Below are 24,845 nucleotides of genomic sequence, written 5' to 3'. Positions count from 1 at the left end.
GCTTTTGTTCTTTATCAGTGTCATTTTTTACTGCATCCATTTGTGCTAATGTTATGTGTTTAACTTGATTGGATGATTATTGAGGGGTTTTGTGCTGAAAATGATCTTGGATTTCGTTTTAGAAGTTGTACGGGGCCTGCTTGAAATATCTGTTGTGCTGAGCTAGGGACACACACATTTACATGCAGGTTGCGTACACAGGATTGCATCCGTTATTTTTGCACTGACTAGCTGTGGAGCCAGCTTGTTTGTATTTGTGGTCTGTAATGGAAATGGGTACACTTGACCTTCCTGGAAAAAAAAAAAATGCTTCTACTTAATAGATTGGCTTTGGTAGTGTGATCCCCCTTCAGGTACCCAATCAATCATTTTTTTTTTCATTACTTTTTTTGAAAGGAGCATTTCAAATGCTGGATCAGTAGAACACAGAGTAGACATAATCTTCTCCCTCTGCTCTTCATTGCTGCAGTCGCTCTTTATTTAGAAAGTTAACCGAGATAATGTGAATGCTTTTTGCACATGATTTCCTGATATGAGGGAAGTGTAGTGGAAGTCAAAGAATGTGCTATTCTGATCACCCTTGTGAGTTTGAGGAAATTTCTGTGCAAGACTCGGATTGATTTTGCATTAAGCCTGTGGTTCCGCACAATGATGACCACTCAGAACTACATTCAACTGCCATATATTTTTCTTCACACTTCTAGTGTGGACACTGTAAACCTGCAATGTGTTTCAATTTTTAAGTTTTATTTCATCACAAGAAATGAAAAAGTACAGAGTGTACACTGTAGTCTAAGGCTTGAAGACACTGTTTCACTTTATAGTTGCATACATTGTAGTTGCTCAACTTTGAAAATGGACTGAAATTGCTAAACTGAACTGTATAATGGCTAATGGTATTCAATTTGATGAAGAAACATTAAAGAATACAACAGTTTTTATATGCTGATGCTATTGAACTGTCTACAAAAAAATATCCCACTGTGTAAGTAGACCGTTTAAGAAGAAATTGAGTACGGTAAATCTGATTGCTCACAGGTTTTTACTTTTTGAAACAATCAACTTTCAGATTTTAGCCCCAGGTTTTTTTTATTGCTTTGCTTCCGTACTGTAGCAGAGACTGTGGTTGCCCATAAACCTAACCCCTAATCTTTCAAAACGGAAACGTTATTACACAAGGCATTTCATCACATGCCATCTCACCAAGCCACAAGATTTGAATTTAACCAGTTGCATGGACTGTACTGTCCTGCATGCCATGTGTCTAGTGCAATCATCCCAGAGCTTGTTGGGTCTCCCCCTCAAGTCCCCTTGCGTTTTGTTTTGCTCTGTGCTGTTGGTGCTGCACTCATTTCCCCCCAATCTATGCCTTGTGTAGTTTCCTCTTCCCTGCCCCCCTCCATCGCCTCGGGTTTGTTCAGAGTGTTGGAAGCCAGCCAGGATTGTTCAATCAATAGCTGCACATGATACCTGTGGTGGCGCTAATGACTACACTGACTGTCACTGTTTGCTGATTGAGCGTGTTAATCTCCACATAGCGTCCTTTGTTCAGAATGCGGGTTATGTTCATGATAACCATGATACGCCTTCTTTCCTCTTACATCATCTGTAGCAGTAGGCTGAAGATGTGACCTGAAGGCATCATCTGCCGTAAACCAGTGTCCGTACGCTAGATTTGAACAGTAGCCGCCAGCCTGTACTATGAGTGCTGGAATACGCCTTTCCTATGATCTTCCTGTAGTTAAGACTAGGCTTGTCCCTCGCGCGTATGGTTTGGTAATTAATGCCTTCTGGACACGTCATTAGTCACAATTCACATTGCCTAGAAGCCCTGAGAGACAGTGACACAGGGGATTGCATGTTGCTCTCCATGTAATCATCCTTTGTCACTTCTAATTTAGCCAGCATCAGAAATGAAAGTTAGATGTGTTCTTCAGACCAGAGAAGCTTTCTGTTTTTTTGTTTTTGTTTTTTTAATGGTTTGTTTCCCCCAGTGAATCGGCAATATACAAGTATGGGACTAATTTCTGGCGTGAGTTGTAGGCTCCTAGATCTAGTGGTTCTGGAATGTGGTGTACATGCCACCTCTTATGAAGAGAAATATGTTGTAATACTTACTAGCATCAGAATTTTATTCCATTATTGATACGAAGCCCTCAACAAACGTATGGGAAGCATCCATGCACTGTTAAATCAAGCATCACCATATCACTACATACTAATTTTTACTTTGATGCCTAATCGTATATTTGGTTGCGTAATTTCCGTATTGCTTACAATTGGAAGCAAGGTGTCAGAGACTGTAAAGAAAAACATAAATTTGAATTTAAGAAGTGTGTGCAGAGATTTTTTTTTTTTTTTTGGGGGGGGGGTTAATTTTTTTTAAAGATCATTTGAATTGTGTAGACTGTGTGGATTAATGCATTTGTTCTTATAGATATCATTGTGCAAAATATACCTTACAGTGTGTAGCCATAATTATATGACATACTGGCTGGGCTAAGAAAAAACATCACCCCAAACAAAACAGCAAAATAATCCAGGTAAACACAACCCAGATATCTCCCCCTCAGTTACAAGGTGGTCGTCACCATTTCCAAATTTCATTTGCATGGAATGGGAGAATGCAATTTACAGTACTGGAAAACACCCTTTTCTAACGTTATCCACATTAAAGATTCACAGCTGATTAGACATGGAATATGTACACAGCATGTTTCAGTGGCGTACTGAAAAAAACAACAACCTTTGTTTGTGCATGTGTCAGAAATATTTGGCTGAGTCATAAGTCTGAATGCATCAGTGATTTTAAAGGTAGTTGATCGTACATGCTCACGCTTGCAGTACTACCGATTGTTTACAATGCTGTTTGTACTGCAAAGATAGCCCTAGTTCCTCCTAAAGGCAGAGTACAGTGACAACAGCAGAAAAGTAGCAAGAACTGAGGAGAAGCAAACAAGGCAGTTGTAAGGGTCATTGTTGTACAAGAAGTGGAACATTATCTTGATTTCATATCAAATCCAGTATTCCAAGCTTACTAAGGAGTTGATAGTTTTTCATATAATATCCCCCTGCAGAAATGAGATCATTTCAGTGTTGTAGGCTCTTGGACAAATTATTTGTTGCTATTCATCTGTGAAATTGACAATTATAATTTGAATAATGTGCTTCCACATAGAATCAAATGTGATTCACATTATAATAATGTATATGATATACATATCTTATCAGGAGTGGCAGTAGCAGGATGATGTTGATGACTCACATGATGATGATAACGATGATGATTGTTGTTATTATCAGCATAATTGTTGTTTAATGAATTAACCTTGTCCATGTAAAACGATGCGGATGGTGACTTCAAGTTGATTGGTAGTGTTGAGTCACAGTGGATTTCTTCTGTGTCTCTGTAAATCATGCTTGTTTGTCGTAGCTTGCTTGTGAAATGGTACAGGGAAAAAAAAAATGTACTGACACTGGAACTAAATCTGACCATGGACTAAATCTAAACTGCTTTTGGGAAATGCACAATTTTAGACCATGGACTAGATGATGTCAAATGATGCATTTAATCCATGGACTAAATCCAGGGGATGTTTTCGAATTTGGGCCAAAAATCTGTGATTGCATGCATGTAACTGGCTGAAACAAGTTGTACATTAGCTTTCTCAGTGCACTGTCATGCAAGTCAGGATGCATTTTTCCTGAAAATGAAATGATCACAAATTGTATATTTATCGATAGAAATTAACATGTTGAGTAGGGAAGATGGTATATTTTGGATAATTTATGATAATTATATGAATGTAGGCTTGGTTGCATGTCAACTTGTGTGTCTTGATTATTATTATTATTTTTTTTTTTAGAAAGAAGAGACAACGCCACACGAATTTGACAGGAACAGGATAGGGACAAGAAGCTGTAGAGTGATAACTTTTCTGACAGCTCAGTATCATGCCCCAGATGCATTCATATAGGGGCAAGTCCAAGATAACGCGCATGTTACGTATGGGACATTCAGAGACTTTTATGACCTGAAAAATAGTGTTAATGGCCTTTGATCATATTGAACTTCATCATGGTGATTGATATCTAGAAGAAGTATAATCATGTAAAAAATTGAGAAAAATGACCTTGACAATTATATTCTAGAAGAGAAAATATGTGCCGTTACGTATGGGACCAGAAAAAGTTTGTTTTTTTGAACATTTTTTTCAACCTCAAAACTCTCTGAAAGTATTTCATTCTACAACTTGTAACTCACTGTGATGAAAGTCACAACACTCAAGATTATCACAGGTAAGTTTCATGTCATTAGGCAAAAAACTCTAATTACAGGTTCTAATTAAAGACAGACATGTCGTGTTACGTATGGGACAGTTACGTATGGGACAGTTTGTCCCCCATTCATTTAGTGTGTAAAGAACCATGTTTATGGGTATTTTGCATAATTATTGAAGTAAAATCAGTTGAAACTACTCAAATACTGATCAAGATTGTCAAGGAAACAATATTCCCCAAATATTCACCATCATAATCATATTCAATCATATTTTTATATTTTTATGACCAACCTGGGTATGCATGTCCTTTGTCCCCCATTCGTTTAGTGTGTGGAGAACCATGTTTATGGGTATTTTGCAAAATAATTTTGCAAAATACCCATTTAAACAAATTTTTGCATAATTATTGAGGTGGAATCAGTTGAAATTACTCAAATACTGATCCAGATTGACAAGGGAACAATATTCCCTGTATTTACCATCATAATCACATTCAATCATATTCTATATTTTCTATGACCAACCTGAGTATGTATGCCCTATTTTTATCAGGATAGTTACTACTGAAAAATTGTATAGTTTAAAGTGTTTACTTGCATTGATGAAGGGCAGTTTGCCATTTAGTTTCAATAAAAAAGAACTTGACACAAGAAATATTAAGTTTAATAAATAAGCAATACCTGCTGCGTGGAACCCCAGTGATCGAGTAGATATATGATGTCTGTCTAGCAGTCAGGTCATTGATTCGAGTCACAACTCAGTATGTATACCCATGAATTTTGTTGTGGCTACTACTGAAAACTGAATAAGGACAATTTGTGTATCGCTTGCAATAAAAAAAAAATCATTTTAATTTTTTTTTCTTCCATATCACAACCCTTTCAAATTGGATCTCCATCACATAAACTTTGAATTCCTCTAGTCTTAGGATTTTATGCTCTTAAGTAATTCATATAATTGGTTTCCAATCATCTCTTTAAATGTTGAAAACTGAATCCCCATTTCTACAAAAAACTATACCATCCCTTTAATGCTGATTTTTCATTGTGTAATAATTTTGCCATTTTCACCTCCCCTTTCTGAAAATTGTTCAGTCAAGTTCATGTATTGTTTCAAGTGTCTATAACTCAAAAAGTAGCCACAATGTTGGGATGCTTTCTTCAGGATGATTGACCATTTGTGTACTGAGAGACCTTCCCAACTAGCTACATGCATTCACATGCAATATGTATCAGGATGTCCCATACGTAACGCATTTGTCTCATACGTAACATTATTTCAATGCCTAATAAAAAATATTTCTTTTACTTTTTTTTCTTTTTTCTCTGGTATTTAATTTCTCTAAACAATAAATTAGAACTTTCCAAAAGGGCATTAAAATAACCTTAGCAATTTCAGAAAAAACCTAAAAAAATGACCTCATTTTGTTACGTATGGGACATCTCATGATAGGACACGAGCTAATTTGCATAATCATTTGCATAATCCCTAAATTTTCATACCAAGTTAAACTATGTGATGAACTTCCTATGTCCACATATTAATCAATTATTATTTGCTTTCCTTCGAATTAATATGAATTTTTATAAATGTCCCATACGTAACGCTGTGTTTCACATTTATGCAAATGAAGCCCTTGAAATTTGCATAAATTTACATAATCTCATTTTTTCCTTCACGGAAATCAAAACTTCAACTCATAAGCTTTAAAATGATACCAAACATGTCAATATTGAGCAAAGATGAAATTTTGCCTTCTGAGGGGACCTTATCTTGGACTTGCCCATAATCAAGCCAAATACATGCGAAAATGAGATTGTGGTATCAACTTAGTTTGTGTGCTAGTTCGTTTATGGTTGAATGTTGAAGTGAATGTTGGGACCTGGGGGTTTCAGCTTGCGGTCGCTGTAATCCTTGGTGGAATTATCATTGAAAGGAAGCAATGATTATCTGCTGACTTCTCTTCCCTCATGATGCCGAACTGCAATGTGTTTCCCCCGCGACTCTTTGATCCTGATAAACATGACACCATTGTACTTTTCGTTGAAGGAGAAGAGAGATATTGCTTGTTCGCCAGGAACTAGCTGATTAGTGCATTAGCAGGTTTAGACAGAATTGAGATAACATTACTATGTATTCATGCGACAGAAAGCAAGTTGGATTGTTTGCATGGCTTACAGGAAAACTAATTGATACTGTCTAGCCGTATTAATCTCCACTTGATATGAGAGCAAGATGTGCCAACAGTAGCATACAAAAACTTATATGCTACCTAATATTTGAACAAATGCAAAGTTATCTTACAGGGTAACTATATCTATCATCTCATGATAATAATTCAGACTATTTAATAAGTTTCTGTAGAATAATACTATTCATTAGATGGCTGTTATTCATTTTGGAGGGTGAATTTTTTCTGCCCAGCACAAACATCGCAAGAGCCAGCTAATTCTTGGTACTGTAAAAGTGGATAGTATCATGAAAATAATTTTTTGCACTCTGCTGAGTAAGATGAATTTCTTGTGTTTTCAATTCTGCGGAATCAAGACATCGCATTGTGGCACAAAAGTATTTGCATGCTTTCATTTTCCCGCTGGTTTTCTGGCCACACGAAATGCACAAAAATTTTGACAGTGCAAAAATGTCAACTTTTACTGTATTTGGCTTCTACTATGATCGTTAGCATTAGTTATAATGGCCATGGTCACACTATGTGAAACAACTAGTAGATTACTTCCTGATAACTTCCAGAAGTTTGAGCACGCTGTCACACAACAGACACAGTGAAAGGAAACTACCCCTACTTTTGGTCTCTTGCAGGAAAACAAAATACAAACACGCATCAGCATACTAAAGAATGCACGATGTGCATAAACAACATGAATGGATCTATTAGTACGTCACAAACTTCTCGGAAGTTTCAGCCATTCCTGGTCACACTCCACAAAACTACCGCTATACATAGTGTTGCGAGAAGTGAGAAACTTCCCAAGTGCATGCAAGAAGTTTTGCAGGAAGTTTCGCAGGTATCTATCTTCTTAAGAAGTTAGTGGTCACACTTCCCAAACTATATGAAGCAAAGTACCGGGAAGTGAAACTATGCATACAGGTAGTTTCGTGCAGTGTGACTGCGCCTAATGAGGCTATTTTGAGCTGGGTTTGGAATGACAATTGAATTGGTCTGCACAATTTGCAAGTCCACTTTGCAGTTCCTTTTTCTCTTCTTGAAAGCAATGCTGATGTGTGATTTTGGTGACAGTGGTGTCTGACACAAGATTAAGGATGTAGATTGCAACTTCTTAGAATTGATAAGGACTTCTCTGACTTGACCACTTTAATAGGAAATGTGATACATCTTACATTATATACAAGTACATTTGTACATAAACATGTTTGGATACATGATGGGTTATGAAAAGGAATACTTTTGTGTCATACTGATGTATGGTAATGACACATACACTGAATTCCACAAGAAGCTTCATTTTCTTTTCTTCATTTTTTATATCTAAAATCACTAGGATTCATGATTCTAAATCTGGCAAGTGCAATTATAACTCCCCCCCCCCCCCCCCAATGAAAAAAATAGAATTTGTCACTTGTGACATATCATTTTATATGATTGCAGAGCAGAGATTCTTAGTTGTTCTGTTTGTTTTCTCTCTCCTGCAAAGTTATGCCATGCAAAGTGATACATTCTTGTCCACATTAGGTCTGAGGCCAGGTGTCAGAAGACCAGAGAGCAAAAGTCAAGAAGAACAGTTCCAACAATGCATCGCTGCTTGCTCAGGAGAAAATTCAGTGCAACAAGATAGATAGCTAAAAATTAATAGAATGAAATCTTTAGAGATAACCAGTGTGTTGGTTGGCGTACAACGGATATGGTTGCGTACCCTGTGTGTACACTATGAGCACCGTGTAAATTGCATCATATTCATATGCAATTGGTGTACCTTCAAGTAGCATTGCAGTATATCATAGGAGGCGTCGGGTTGCATGTGGTATGTATACAAATGTCTGGTGCTCGCATACGTTTGTGTACAATTGCTAACTGTGTGTGAGCAAGTGCTGATCAAAAATGCAATAAATTATTACAAACAGTAAGAATCATGTTTATGTAGCCCTTTGCTACTACATGTATATAAACTTAGTTTTCTGTTTCTGAATCCCCTCCTGTTTGCCTGCAGAAAACTGCATGCTTATTGCATCCTGTGCTCTACGTAAAAAAATATGTGAAAAAAATTAAACATGTTTAATTTTTCTGTGTCCATCTTCCGCACCCCTTTGTATCCCTCACCTTGTAGGCCAAGCATAGGCACAGCATCAAGCAGCGTAAGCAATGTGTATTTGGTATGCCGCACTATGTAACTCTATAGAGGACCTGTATGAACGCCCCTTAAGTCCATGAAAAAGAGATGAACCACAATGTAATCCTTAGCTGGAGCTGTAAACATTAGTGCTTTATGTAGTGAGGCCAGGGCTTGCCAGCTAGCTGACAGAGTATTCATGTTCCGGACTTTATACTGACAATATGTCCCTTCAGGATTATGACATTTACCCATCCTATTTATGTGGGGCATCAATGCAGTTTTACAAAAATGTGGGTAGATTTGCATGCAACTTCCTCAAAATGTGATGGTATGATGAATATGCCAAAGCAACCATGTTGCAGCAGTCCCTATCCTACCATTACCTTCGTACACATCATATTCTATTCTTATCGGTATATTTTAGGCATTAAGTTCACTGCTATCATGCATGTGCATAGCTGCCAAGTATTACGAAAAATTCGTAAATATTACGAATTTTTACCTATTTTACGAAAATACGAATGCACCTTTAAATTTTACGAATATGAGCGCCATTATACATGTATTATACTATGCCCATTCACGCATGTGTTATACAACATGTCAGCGCAATTCTATCCACGTACGTACGTGCACATGCATGGCGTGGACCATTACTGTAACTGTGCAAAGAGACGGTAGATTGCTGTGTACTGTATGTAGCATGCAGTGTGCACCGCGCGCACCGATGCTACATTCCCCCGTGACTACGGTACAGTCACAGCTGTACTACGTATTTGAGTGCTTGTACTCGCAGTCGAGTCGCTCGCTACGTCGCTTGTCGTATGCTGGCATATGCGCATAGCAAGCTATGTAGCAGAGGCTTTGGATGAAAGCAGTGAATGTGTACTACAGTAAAGTAACCTGCTGCGGACCGCGAATTTAAGAACCCGCGAATACTGTTTACGTGGTTTCTTTCGCGGTGGTTTTAGCCGCTCAGCGCGAAAAATTAATCGCGCGAAAATATTGACGTTTACAGTATACCACGCTCGTACGTGTAGACGAAAACAGCGCATTCGTGTGAAGGTAAGAGGCCATTCATAGTACATGCATGTTGATGTTAGTACATACACACTGCCTATGTATAGCTTTATGATGATTGCAAGTGCGCTGCACCGATGTGTATTGTGTGTGATGCAGTACAGTTGCGATGTTGCTAGCGAACGTTCGACGCTATCTTCTCACTTCTTCTTTTCTAGTTTTGACTTTTGGACAATAAATGACAGAGAATGGATCGTAAAAAGGGACAGTGTTACAATAGCAAATACGAAACAGAGTTCGACTTCATCACAAAATCTGGAAAGAGCAAACAGCATGCATTTTGTAAGATATGTCGCCGGGATATTTCAATCGCTCATGGTGGCCGCAGTGACATCATTTTGCATAGGAAATCAAAACTTCACATCGGTAATTTTGAGTCTGAATCTTCATCCACACCCAAGATAACATCATGGATGTCAACTTCGCAGGATTTAAATGTTACGCGAGCTGAGTGCTTGTTTACATCATTCTACTTGGAGCACAACATTCCTCTTTCTGCTGCTAGTCATATGGGGCCATTGTTACGGAAAGCCTTTCCAAATTCGGAGGAGGTGAAGAAATTTTCAAGTGCAAGGACCAAAACTTCCTGTCTAGTTAAAGAAATGGCCAAAGATGAACAAGAACGGATTGCTTTAGCAATGAAAGCAGGACCCTTTGCAATTTCAACTGATGGGAGTAATACAAGCACCAGTAAATTGTACCCAATAGTTATCAACTACTTTGACGGTAAGCAAATTTCTTGTTCTATTTTCTCCCTTCAAAACTTGGAAGAAGCGGGAACTGGCGAAAACATTGCGCAGCTGCTTATAGCAGAAATGCAAAAGCATAGTATCCCATGGCAAAACTGTACAGCATTGGGGTCAGACAATGCAGCGGTCATGACAGGTGTGAAGAAAGGAGTGGGAGCATGCCTCAAAAAATGTCAGCCAGAGCTCATTGTGCTTGGTTGCCCAAATCATCTCATTGATCTTGCCGCCAAAGCTGGATCATCAGCGTTACCATGCTCAATAGACTCGCTTCTCATTGATGTGTTCTATTATCTCGAAGCCAGCGTAAACAGGAAACTTAATCTCAGAAAGTTCCAAAAGCTCCTTGGTACTGAAGTGCAAGCAATCTTGAAACATGCTTGTACTCGCTGGCTGAGCTTGGGACAGTGTTTACCACGATTTCTCCAGCAGTGGGAAGCTCTCATTCTCTTTTTTGAGGAGGAAGTGGCTCAGCAGCAGAAGCCTGTTAAAGAGACCAAGACAACACCCAGTATCAAGACCAACCTTGTACCGAAGAAAGCAAATCCAACTTTGAAAAGCAAACCTGCTCAGGAACCTGCGTGTGTCTCCCAGCAGAAGAAGCTTGCTCCACAAACCAGCAAGGCCAAGATCACATCAAGCCTCCAGAAGTTTCGTATTCCAAAGAAGGTATCTGCAATTCATGCAAAACCAGATGTAACTGTAAGCAAACCTCAACTGCTTCAGCCGGAGGTGAGTGCATCATCATCACAGCCTCAACGAGTAAATGTGTCTGCAGCAAGTGATTCAGTTGGACAGAAACGGCATGGTGATAATGTAAACGTACATGTACCTCACCAGAAGAAACAAAAGACTTGTACAGAAGGACCTTCTGCTAAGGCAGTATGCACATTGAAGCTGAAGCCTGGAACTTCAAGTCATCCTAGCAAATGTACTACAGGAGTGACCAGAAAATCTACTGCAAAGAAAACAAGCTCACACATACTCACACCTGAGACTTCAACTAAACTTAGTCAAGGTACCAGCAATGTAACTGAAAAGGAAGAAACAAGACCTGTGAGAATTCTGAAGACACTGAAATCAAAGCTGAAGTTGGCCATTGCACAATTTCTGAGCCAAAGTATTACTTCATTTGACAGGAAAAGTGTCATCCTCCAGACCAGAAGTCCTCTTATCCACAGACTTAAAAGAGAACTTGAAAACCTACTGCGTGATCTGTACAGCAAATTTGTCACTCCACAAGCCATTATGGCAGTCACTGATCTGACCCTTCTTGATTACAAAAAGAAGGAGAATCTTAGAGAAGAAAGTGAGATTGTCATAGGAAGTGAAGCAAGAGAGACTGTGAGCACATTGGACAAGGCTGATCGCCAACAGTTTTATGCAGCAGTATACTCTTATTACTCAAAGGCATGTGACTACATTGTTGCAAAATTTCCACTGAAATCCAATGTCATCATCCATGCACAGGTTGCAGATATTTCATGTAGAATGGATGTCAAATTCACCTCTGTGAAGTTTTTCATTGACAAGTTTCCGTGCATGTTACTCGTCAAAGAAGGAGAAGACAGACATAGTGCGATGGATGCAGTGGAAAACCAGTTTGTGAGCTATCAAATTGCTCAGATTCCAGACTCAGTGCTAAGAGAAGAAGGAGCTGACAAGCAATGGGCAGTTATGATGACACAGAAGGGTGCATCAGGTGAACTGAGCTATGATAGACTTGGAAGAGTAATGCTAGGGATCCTGACAATACCACATACAAACGCGGAGTGTGAACGGGTGTTCAGCCAAGTACGCAAGAACAAAACTGATTTCAGAGGATCAATGAGTGATGAAACTCTGTCAAGTTTACTAATCACCAAGGCTCAGCAGACAGGACCTTGCTACTTGAGAGACTTTGATGACAAATTTCTCAGGAGAGCTAAGTCAGCTACATGTAGAGCTCTCAATGAATAACAATCTATGTGTCATGAGGAAAGAAACTGATTTCAGACAGTCAACAAATGTTTGAACAATGCTACTGAAATAAACTCAACTTCACTTTTCCTCCAGTGAAAGCAGACAGGACCATTATACCTCAACAAATTAAGAACTTAAAGCAGCAGCTACATAGAGCTCTTAACACCTGTGCCTGTGGTAAGTTTTTTCTTTTTTCTTAAGGGCAGTAAAAATCCAAATGCATACTTTAATTAATGATATTTTGAATGGTCCATTTAATCATATTTTATTGTGTTATTCATTTATCTTCAGATTTATGAATATTCTGGGCAATAATTTTCTCAAACCTAAGATTCACCCTAAAAACAACTGAAAACCCCTGTAGATAATAGACTGGAGATCACATCTTTTAACAAATGGCTGATCTCAACTCTGTGTGATTTATATGTTAATTGTTATGTATGTGAAGAAATAGCTTTGCATTGATGTAATCCAGGAATGGGGAGAAAGGTTAAAATGCTCCAAAAAAAGGCTCAGATTGCACCAGAGAGTGTCTAGAACCCCAGAGCTTCCAGGGCCCTTAAGCGGGCCCTGGACCCCGGCCGCAAGGACTTCGCGCTTCGCGCTCGTGATGTGCGCTTCGCGCACATTTCTGTGTTTTTTATCTGATCATTACTAATTTTGAATTTCAAATGTTGGCAGCTATGCATGTGTCTCAGTTGCGCTGAAATATCCAAAAATGTATTGCAGTGGTTTGTATTTAATCCTGGCAAGAGATCAAGTTCAATAATTTGCTTGATTGGTCATGAATGCTATAATTACGCAGTAAGCTCTCTCAAATAAACTTGCTACAGGTATGTCATTCTTCTATTTTAAATGTTGGCCCGACTCCTCTTACTGTTAAAGGTTACGCACACTACAACATATATCACTCAATATCATGTATGATTTTCCACTCCCTTACAAAAACACACAAGAAAACCTGAAAACAAACTTGACAGTAAATAGACAGAAGGACAAAAGAAATGGACAGTTTGATGCAAATAAATGATAGAGGAGAAAGGGGGGGGGGGGGAGAGAAGGAGGGAGGGGTAGGAGCATCCATACACTAATGTACATGTATTATGATTTAGAGCTGAAATGATAACGCACATGTCGTGCACACAAAACAGTTCTCAGTGTTCGATGCCTCCAGTCTGTTTATGCATGAGTATGCTTATCGCAGCTGCAAGATTTATCCTCTGATCTCTTCCACAAATCTCTCTCAGTCATTATCATTATTGGCATTGTACATGATATTTTGAGTTTGTTGCTTTTCTTTTTTCCTTTTAAATTATGTCAGGATAAGCTACAGTACAGCTGTGTATATTTTTGGGGTTTAGAAACAGCACAAACATTTACATACAATGTATAGCAGCTCAGCATTTAGACTGAATGAATTATCATTTCAATCTGTGTCTTTGACTTTACGTGAAATGAGGAAGTGTATATTAAGCCAGGGATTGCTATGAAAAAGAATGTCAGAATGGATTTTTCAGAGCAAGATATCTCTCCATAGCTGTGTTCAGACGAGGGCAGTTTTGGTCGGAGTAACTTTGGAGGAAGGGTCGGAGGAAGCTTGGTCGGAGTAACTTCGGAGGAAAGGTCGGAGTAGTGCCCGTCTGAACAAGGTCATGGTAACTTCCTCCGGTCGGAGGAACTTACCACGACCTCTTCCTCCGACCAAGATACTCCTGAGTTTTCTCAGGAGTATCTCGCTACCACGACTAGCCGGTCGGAGTAAATTGCCCATGCGGACATGTCCTCGAGAGTATCTATGACCTTACAAACCGTATACGACCTACGTAAAACTTCCTGAGTCAAATGCGAGTACACATGCGCGTGCAGTACAATTCTAACCTAGTCAGTCGCGACGGAGAAGCTAGCGCTCAGAAATTCTCATCAACAAGAATGGAGAAAATAAATGTTGTTGGTAAGTAACAATGGTATGGTTGACGTGCGCGGCGCTACCACTTCCGGAAGTTAAACTGACCCTCCACGGTGATCCCTGCGAAGACTGTGGTGAATTGATCGGAGTTTCTTCCCACGACCGTCGTGTGGACACATGGTCGTGGTAAGATAAGTATAAATTTTAATTGTAATTGCTGCGCCATAAAATTTTACTCCGACTAGAAATACGTCTGAACATGGCTCATGTTTCCAGTGTTGGGTATCTTCAGGTGCTTGGATCTGGAATGTCAGTTCCAGTTTTTCCCTCTCACCTGGGCCTCGTTTCACTTAGCACTCACAGTAACAACCGATGGCTGTTATATAGATTATAACCAATCGGCCGTGAACATTTCCATAATTTTATAGGAACCTCAATCATTTAGATACTACATACAGTGTAAATATATCCTTCTATGCTAAATGAACTCAGAGCTGCTAAAAATAATTTTTATGACGAAACATATATATTTATGTCAGTCTGCCTTCCTTGTAGGAAAATAAATGTTATTTTCAAGTACTTCAAAAAAAGTTTTGGATAGAGTAGGGCTGGGGCTCCAAGAGAGAAGGCTTGTTGTAGCTTGCAGTGATAGTTCCTGGAAATCTGTGAAATAGATTAGATTTAAATTTCTGTCTGTGTTGATTTGGTTTTTTTTTTGTATCCTAAGTAGTATACCCCAGTCGCTCGATGAAACTGAGACTGTAAGTCTGTGAAAGTGGAAGGAAATTCAGATCTATTCATGTTTCATAATGGCGACACCCTGATACAGTTTGGGTTTTGTTTCCATTCATATATAAATGAAATGTTTGTTAAGTACCGGTAATGGGGTCGTCAATTTCAAGAAAACCAAGTTTCTGCCGTCTGCAAAATGCAAGTTTCTTGACGCTGATTGAGTACCATTTTTGTTATAATGGCCTATAGATGTGTATGTAACGTTTAAGTTTTACACTTTGACATAGAATTCATTTATAATGGATCCTTGTCAGATTTTTAAAAATAATTTCTTCTTAATATTTGTACCTTGTTACATCAACAGTGATAATGTATTCCCCCTTCAGGAATGCAAACAGAGAGCATTGGCAGCTTTTTCTTGTAGCAGCAGTATTGTGGAAATAACTAGGTTTTAGAGGCATGTGGTAGAGTAGCAGAGGAGTTAACACAGATTTATTCAGGTGTCTGGTTTCAGATGGGAGAAAGCTAACAATGCTACTTGAGATGGTTCTGACATGCTCTCCTAGTCCCTTAGTCCCACCACAGTCGTATTTGTGGGTCTCGCTGCCAGCGATTCCACGGCAGAGATTGTAGTAGGTCTGGGGGTGCAAAAGGAATATCACAGGAGTGAGTGGGATTAGTGCAAGCAAGAGCTTTGGCTAAATCCTGGATGTGGATTAGATCCCTTGAAATGATGTGATTTGAAAGTTTGAAATTCAGTAATTGCATTCATAGGAGGTATACATGGAGATCATGATAGTACATTTGTACACAGATTTTTGAAGAGATGTACAATATACTCACCTTTCTTCTGTAGGATTAGCTTGTGTTTCAAATTACAAGTCTAGCAGTGTTTTAGATAATTCAAAAAAAAATGAAAATAGCAAATAAGAGTGACCACCAGTTCTTGAAATTCCCTTGTGTGGATGTAAGCCTGTTTTGTTGTAGATCTATGGGAAACAAGGCATTTGGGATGGGATGTGAGATACTGATCATCAAATCATACTGAAAGGGTGTCACTTGAAATTGAAATTTAAGTGAACTTGTGGAAAAAAGTAATGAGTACTTTGTCTTTCCTCAGAGCAATTGACTTCTCATGGGATGACACCAAATCCATGACCAATATTGAGCCATACCTGTTTACCAAAGAGAAGTTCAAAATCTTTCTTCTACAATGAATTATAGCTGCAAGCCTTTTCCTCTCCTCTGAGATGGTGTTCTGTTCACATCGCAACTATTCTTCACAATGTGCAGAGCCACAACATCTGAACTAGAGCTTGTGACACCTATTCAGGGATCGCACTTAACTTTTTTTTAAACTAGCCAGGCGGACTACTTAGAATCAATTTTGACACTGAAGCAATATTTTGGCTAGCCAGACAGACTAGTAACTTCAGAATTTTATGATTTTTAGCTAGTCCGACGTGATTTTGGGTGGCCAATGGCCAGCGGACCATCGCTAATTTCGAACCCTGCTATTCAAGTCCTAGGTATTCAAGTTCCCTAAGATTCTCGTGTTAAAATGCTTTAACATGATACAGAATCTGTCCATTTTGATTACCACTGGCACCTTGGAGATGTTTAGCTTTTATCTTTGTATTACCATAATTTTACTCATCATATCTTTACTCATCATATCTCATCATATACTCATCATATCTTTGAAAGGGTTAAGTCTCTTTTTTTTGTGTGTGTAAGAAAACATTTTTTTTTCTTTTTAAAGAAAGCATTGCTTTTCGCAATATTAGTAGATTGGAGCATCTTATGCATCAATTTAAAGTAAAATATATCAGTATGGTGCATGATCACGTCAAGGTGCCCCTCACTAACTTTTGCAACTGCATTGCTTTAGTTGATATGATAACAAGAATGAAATTATAACTTTTATTTCTACTACTTCTATTACTATTATTGTTTCTACTACTTCTACTGCTGATGATAATATTGATCATGGTTTTAATGCTCTTGTGTTTTTGGTTGGGGGTATGAGATACATCCTATGAAAAAAAAAAATGTTCATTGTGTTAGGTTGTGGGCAATTTTATTTCTGTTTTCCTGCTTGTCTATATGTGGTTCTTGTCATGTTTTGCTTTAATTCATTATTTACAAATTTGTGTCAACTAATAAATTGCTGGGGGGATACAAAGAGTATGACTTTCAGTGTGGTTTGATGCAGTTGTTTAGCCGCTGTGCACATTGTGGTTGCTGGTTAAGGCCAGGGAAGTATTCTCTTCCTGACGTTGACCCGAGTGACTCAGTCATTACAGTGGCATATGATAATGGAGGAGAATCATGTTTGATATCAGCCCTAATGTGACAACAACAAAAAAAGAAAAGAAAAGGGTGCAGAAAGAATGACTCTAAGCTGAAGTATCCTGCTGATTTTCTTGTATATATTTCCGAAAGTGATCATGATTGATTACTTGTACCATGCAGAAACAATAAAATGAAATGACATAATTGACAACAAACTATCCATTCCCCTATTTCTAGTATAGCCCCCCCCACCCCACACACACACATAAACATCATAATGTGCAACTCCTTCTCCATGTCAGATGTGAGGGTTTTTTGTTATTGTTTTTTTTATCAAACCAATCATGGGTGGGGTCATCAGCACTGCGCAAAACTGTGGTTGTGTGGGAGGCTCCTTAGATGTATCAGTATTCAGCAATCATGTCATGTCCTCATTCAAGAAAGGTTTTGTGTGCCATTCCCCAGTCGATTTGTATTTTTCCAGAAATGAAGTCAGAACCACAACAACAAGAAGCGACTGTTGCGGCTATCCTCTGGGATCGCTGGTTTTGCCTGAAACTCTCTGTCCTGATAAATTCGAGTGTAGCCCCATAAACAAGAATCCATGCCAACATTTCTGCTGCAATTATGCATTATGGCAATGAGAAATAACATGAAGCCAGGACAGATAGAATGATAGAATGTGTGGGAAAGGGTTAAGGTTAGCCTCACCTTGTGATACATCGTCATCTTCCCTGTGTGGTTAGATGCAGGGAGTTGATAAGTTGTCACTGCCTGTGAACATATATGTAGTCGCAGAGTGTGTTTGATGGTGTCATCTGACCCCCAGGAGTAGTTTAACTCGTCACAAGGTCAGCATTGCGTTTTTTTGTTTGTCTTTTTTTAAATAGTCGATGACTGGCTGCACGCTTCTTAAGATTACTTTTCGTTTGGTCAATACATCGTTTGTAGGCTGAAAATTTATCATACATTGAAGTATTCCTAAACTCTGTAAAGAAGTACTGACAGATTCGCAGATACTTTCAGATAAAATACAACTATTTCTAAATAAAAGGGAATATGATATGACTGTCGTGGTGATTGACTGGTCATAGATGAATGCAACTTTGAAGTTGTTTGTTTATGACCCTGCTTAATCTTAAAGGAATGTATTGGTGATGATTATAATGACTGACTTGGCCCCCAATATCTCAGCCATTAAGTACAAAGCTATACCCTTTTCACTCCTATGTGACCTAGCTTGTATCGTAATCACGAAAATGTAAACATCGCAAATTGATTGTGCTTTTCAGCCATTGAAAGTGACTTTGTTAACAATCAGGAACTTGCTCTATTAGGAGACCTTTACTAAATCTCCCCTGTGAGTATTACATGGCCATGACTTGGCTGGCACAGACAGACTTTGTTTCGATGTGTGTGCTGGCACAACTTTTCTCCACAGGGCCCCACTTGTAAAACATTCCAGTAGCACGAAACCTAAACAGGAAAGACCCAACTAATTAGGAAATGTCCTAATAAACTGTCTGCAGTAATTTGCATTGATGTCTGTGTGTGTGTGTATGTGTGTGTGTGTGTGTGGGGGGGGGGGGGGTGGGGGTTGTATATGAACTAAGGCAACTTGTTTGCACTGGCAGGCAGTGCCAATGAACCAAATCTATTTTTCCCCTCTCTGTACAACCCCATCTTACTTAGCCTTCCTGTCCAGCTTCTACCAGAATTTCCGTCAAGGGATATTGCTCCCAAATAGGCGCTGAAAGCCAGCAGATCTCTTCCTGTCAAAAATCAGAGCGTGTATTGCAGCAAGAGTGTCTTGTTTGCCGAGAATAGGGAAGGGGCCGCGTCATTGTCTCACGGGCTGCCATCATCAAAACAAAGCATGAGAAGGACCCCCCCCCCCCCCTCCCCAAACAAATAAGAAAACTAGTCATATACCCACATGAAGGTGCCACATGTTTTCATGTTTTGCTGCTTGCATTTGTTGTTGTTTTTTATTTCTATTGCTGGTAGGAAAGTACAAAGCACTGAGAATGGGAATTTGATAAATACAAGAGCATGTAGTGATAAAACAATGATAATGGACCATGAAAGTTTATGGAAATGAAAGGGATTTGGAGCTGTGATAGAGAAAGAGAGGTAAAGGAATTTATTGCAGCTTGTACTGTGGTCTCATAACCATACTAGAACTGTGTGTAATTTTCAAGAATGAGTGTATTCAGTGAGTCCTTAATTTCTTGGATGACACAACTGTGAGCAGGTCATGGCTACCAAGACAGAACAAACTCCTCATAAAATATGGTGTAAAAAATAATCTATTCTTGCCTGTTTGATTTTAACAGTCTCTAGCATGAGTTTTGTGCATGTCTCATGATGTTTATTTCCCAGTTTTTGTAGAATTGGTATTTTCCCATATTTATGTCCTCTCTCTGAAGAGCTTTGCTCACCTTGCTTCTTACAATACAAAGGCAATAAGGAATTATATTGGCAATTATGTAAAAAATAGTATCCTTGACGAACTATCCTTGTCAAACAATAATGAGGTCATTTTTTTCTTTTGTCCTCTCAGAACTGTACAGTGAGCTACAATATGTATGTAGACACACAACTAAAATGCCTCAGATATTTAGAGAACCTTTGAGGCATTTCGCTTCGGCATGTAAGCCCAAACAGTCATGCTTAAGTGGATACATGAAAAGGATATGAAAATATTTAGCCAATAAAGAAATATATACATATACATATAAATGTATGTATTTTTTTATTTATTTGTTGTTTTAAGTGGGCAGATTTGTGTTAATGTAATGAAAGGAGATGTGCTGTTATAAGAGGGTTTTTAGCTCCATCATATGCCAGTTTAAGTATTGGTAAATGAAACTTTGACTAGGACTGTCCAAGATTGTTATCATCTTTAATTTTTTATGGAATCTTCAGTGATATCTCAACAAAGCAATAGACAAAATTACCACTCACTTTCCAAAGCCAGTATGAAAAGTAGAATGTGTATGTTTACCACCCCCTCCCCCCCCCCCCCCCCCCCATGTTCACAACAAAGATGGTGGTTCTCTGTTTCATCATGGGTTTAGGCAGTGGTGAAACATTCATTTAAGCAAATTGCAGATGTGTTTTATCATGACTTGATATTTGTATCTGTCAGTGTTCTGTTCATACATAGAATAACCAGACAGGGAAGAATATTTGAATGCTGATTGACACATAGCTGGGTATAAAGCAGACCAACAGAAAATCAGATTAAACGAGATATGAAACTCGTCACGCTGACGAGTTAGGTGATACGCTTGGGGTCATCAGGTGTCGGTCATCTGTGATCGACAAAGAAAAGAATGTGATATAGGCACCTTGAAGTTATATTGAGCGTGCATGCAAAACCGTTTCTCTAACCACTCGGCCACGGGACATCCCCGGAAATGGTAAGGCAAAAAAGAAATGTATAGATATTACAGGGGGAAAAAGTCAATGCCCACTCAACAATCGTGGCCGCGTGAACATGTATTGCATTGCTAGACGGAAAAGCGGCCTTGTAACGACTGAGGTCGCTATGCCATTTCTGGCAACTTGGGAAAAATACGTCCCGCAGACATAAAACCTATAATCGGCTGGTTTTGATACCTTGCCTTTAATCACAATTTTCAGTGTAATGACGTCATCAAATTACAAAACAATGACATCGTCTTGAAAGACAATTGTTCAAAGTACAACACCTCAGTCGTCGTCATTACATACTATGATCGGTTTGACAAAGTCAACCTGCAAAATTTGCTGCAGTCGAAGCAATGTGGTCTCCAACACACAAAAAAAGAGGGATATGGCGTGTGTGTGTGTCTGTGTGTGTGTATAGGTGCGTTTATATACGAACGTGATTTCTACATGGACGAATATGTAATACAAAATTGAAGAAAAAAAACAGTAAAGTAGCTAAGTATTTTGTTTCGTGATCTTGTGGGGTTCGAACCCGCAACCTCACGTCTCTGAGACGTCGCCTTTAACTACTCGGCCACACGTCTCGACGGGAAAATATGAGGAACGTTATGGACTTGAAAGACAGTTGTTCAATGTATAACACATTCATCGTACGTTGTCAGTTTGCTATTGACATGACAATCTATCACATGAATATGAGGCAGGCATTAGTACCTGTATGAAATTATTATAGGCATGGTTATCAAATTGCCCTAAAATTTCCTTATAGTTGCCTTATTTTTACACACAGTTATGCTATCCCTTTAAACTCGTCACAGTTTAATTAGAATCATTAACATCATACATTAGTACCATATTCAATTCCATAGCTGATAACGTTTGCTAATCAATTAAGATTAATTGTCTAGAATGTGTCATATGGCCAACCTGTATACACACGTATATATACACACACAATGCTAAATGTATGTATCAAACATCTGTAACACAACTTTGAACTAACTGTAGGAAGTATCGCTGCACTTATCATCCATACTTTTTATCACTATCTGAAACTCCACAAAAACCACTAATTGACAAATAATCATCAATACAGAAGACTGAATACCTTTTTTACAATGTATAGCTTGTTACATGTATAAATCAGCACAAAGTAACCACGACTACATTGTGTTACTGAATTGATATGAACAAATTTCATTTTATTACAATATACTATATCAGTTTGAAAGCCCAGCCTGCAAAGTTTTGCAGCAGTCGAAGTAATGCAGTCTCCAACGCAAAACAAAGGTATACTGTGTGAGTGTGTGCGTATAGGTGTGTTTACATGCAAACGTGATTTCTACATGGACGAAGGTGTGGTACTCCATTGAAGAAAAAAAGTAAAAATAAAAATTATATTCTTTCGTGCTCTTGTGAGGATCGAACCCGTACGTGTGCAACCTCACGTTTCTAAGACGACGCCTCTAACCACTCGGCCATACGTCTCGACGAGAAAATTAGAGGAACGTAAACTTATGTACGTGAAAGATGAATCAGGAATCGTTTGGTCCGCATTCCATTCTCATTTTCAGTTTTAAATTGCAAAATTGTCAACCTCATGAGGAGATTTCAAAGAATAAAATGCATGATTACTGCAGCTTATTGTCACATCTACAACATACTTAAGTTTCAAAGGAAATGAAGCAAAATCAGCTGAGATAAAGGTGCTTAAACGTTGTCAAGTCAATGCATGGTTTCTAAAAAAATCACCTCCCATAGACATAACACGTAAACTTGTACGATTTTGCATCTTTACCTTTAAACACAATTTAAAGCATGATGACGTCATCAAATTTCAAAACTATGACATGGACTTGAAAGGCAAATGTTCAAAGTACAACATATCTGAATTTGGGATAATATTTAGCTTAAACAACAGAGATACGAGCAAATGAATCTCAGAAACAGTACCTTAAAAAAATTAATTCCACTTTTTTGATTTCAGATGACGATGTGATGACGTCATAATGTTTTATGGAAATAATGATACTTGAAACGTTATGTCCAATTTATATGCTTTTGTAATATGCAATAAAAACATAGGGTAACCAGACGTTTTAAAGAGCTATGGCGAAATAAACAAAGACATGTTTTTTCACTATATTTGCACATAGACGCGCAGGCGAAATTTGAACTTTGACGCAAGTGCAATGCTTTGTTATTTGTCAGAAACGATCAGAAATCAATGGATATTGTTACTCAAAGTATCAGGAATCCAAATCAGTCAAAAAAAGTGCATTTTCATGTTACTGACGCGCTGTGCACGCGAAAACGCGCGGACGGACGCGCACGCGCAAAATCGTTTGAAACGCTTAAATTTGTCTGAAACTTCGAGATTTCCCATTGGAAAGTTGTTTTGAGCCTTTTAAAAGTTTGACGCGCGCTTACGCGTCCTAGATGACGTCCTAGGTAATTAGGATCAGAGAAAGAAAGATAGAACGTGACCTGAACTTTATGTCCACCGAAAATGATACAGAAATGACCTTTAGTTATGAAGTTATGATCGATCATGTAACATGGTCCGAAAATCACAAAATGGCGCCTAGATGACGTCATAGATATGTTACTGTCATGAAAACCTTATTGTGGCTAGATATTGTCATGAGACATGTTCCCTGAAAATGTCATGTTATTCCGTAATGTCATTCTTGAGATATTGATGACACAAAATTGTCCAGAAAGAAAGAAGAATAAAAAGAAATAAAGAGAGATTTTGACAATCACAATAGGTGATACGCTGATAGCGTATCACCTAATTATGTTTATGCCAGTAGGTCAGGTTGTTAGTATGAGAGGTTTAGCCAGAACCCAGACCCACGGATGTCTGTCATGGATACATGTGTAACTGTCCACTTTCAATGCTATCTGTCTCATAATCTAGCTGCCACCCACTGGTATGGAATAAGTACCATATCACACATCTAGTTAGATATCACCTGGTCTTAATGGTAAATGGCCATTGGTTGGCTGTTTGGGTAAGATATATATTGCCTGAGAGTATAGTACTTGAGGTCTTCCGGTCTGCTGTGTGCTCCCCTCTTTTCAATTTGTGATATATTGCATGGTTAAGAGACTCATTTGCTCATAGATTATTTGCTAATTGCCTGCAAGGCTGTAATGATCGTACACCAATGATACAGGTGACCTTTTTTTTTTTTTTTTTTTTTTTGGGGGGGGGGGGAGTTGTGAGTACAGTATCCATGTGAGGATAATATAATTTTTATGAAAGAAAAGCCACTCCCATTTACTTTGCATTTTCAGTAGATACAAGCATAACTTTCCAATACTCTAATGCCCTCCTTTGAATTATTTTTATGCACTTTATTCTGCAAGTCCTGCAAGTTGTAGGTGTCAGTCAGCTCGCTCAAGTGTTTGTTCAGATTTTCCACTGAGTGTTTGTATGATTTCAGTGCAAGGGTTGCAATAAAGCAGGAAAATTAGAAATTTAGACCGAAAAAAAAATGGAGATTGATGCTGAAGGCAAATTTCACATAAAGTAAAATCTAAATTTTAAATGGTGACATCTTGCAACATTGCTACACTAATTACTGCTGATTTGGGGCATTTGTCTGACTGTGTAGTGTTTAGAAAGGTACAAATGCTCTCACTCACACTGCAATATTTAAGGACCAATTTAGTCTTATGGAGGAGTTAATAATTAGTGTATGAATCCATTATGCTGCTCTGATAACAAAAAGAAGTTTGATAAGTCCAGTGCATTGATGTGGAAGCAGACAATTGAGATAATAGATAAAGGTTTCCTTTTCTCATATTTAGCAGAAGTTCGGATAGGATGGGATGGGTTGGGATCTCTCTGCAGTTAATGAAGGTTATTGCCAATGGCTACTGATTAGATCATATTTAATAGATGTCCCTCCCTACTGCAGATGACATAGGGCAGTAGTAATTGGTCCGTTATTAACCCCTCCACTGGAGCGTGTGGATGGAGGGGGAGAAGAGGGGGAGTTATCATGGACTACACACGCAACTGGACTACAGTGCGGGACAAGCGAGATTCACAGGCAGTGTCTGATTCACATTGTCTGTCACCCCT

At 38.5% G+C, this 24,845-nt stretch overlaps 1 protein-coding gene and 1 pseudogene across 1 annotated transcript in view; both read left to right on the top strand.

Moving 5' to 3' along the window:
* The window catches only part of LOC139715435 (uncharacterized), a 120,685-nt gene that overhangs the window by 27,091 nt on the left and 68,749 nt on the right, over positions 1-24,845 (top strand). The gene's annotated exons all lie outside the window — the stretch shown is intronic.
* Positions 10,327-12,575, top strand: LOC139715518 (uncharacterized; annotated as a pseudogene).

This window comes from Diadema antillarum, unplaced genomic scaffold, assembly GCF_040938485.1.
Source record: "Diadema antillarum isolate AM-2024a unplaced genomic scaffold, OU_Dant_1.0 scf00000049, whole genome shotgun sequence".
Classification (NCBI taxonomy): domain Eukaryota; kingdom Metazoa; phylum Echinodermata; class Echinoidea; order Diadematoida; family Diadematidae; genus Diadema; species Diadema antillarum.
Note: the sequence above shows the minus strand (reverse complement) of the source record. Positions and strands in the feature narration are given on the sequence as shown.